The sequence below is a fragment of the Hipposideros armiger genome, unplaced genomic scaffold, assembly GCF_001890085.2.
Source record: "Hipposideros armiger isolate ML-2016 unplaced genomic scaffold, ASM189008v1 scaffold_160, whole genome shotgun sequence".
In the NCBI taxonomy this organism is placed as follows: Eukaryota; Metazoa; Chordata; class Mammalia; order Chiroptera; family Hipposideridae; genus Hipposideros; species Hipposideros armiger.
In genome coordinates this window covers 2597416-2597618 of record NW_017731510.1, presented here as the reverse complement: position 1 = coordinate 2597618, position 203 = coordinate 2597416, and positions in this window count along the sequence as shown.

Genomic DNA, 203 nt, shown 5'->3' with positions numbered 1-203 from the left:
AGTTTTTAAGTTATTAGTTTTTAAAATCAGTACTTTTTAATGGAAATAACTTGACCAAAAATCTGTCACAGAATTTTGAGACCCATTAAAACAAAGTTTAATGAGCCAAAAAAAAAAAAAGAAAAAACTGGAGGTGGCACACAGCTGAGAATGTAAGTATCAAGATTCCGGAACAGTGACCTTGGTAGGAAAAGCTACATGGA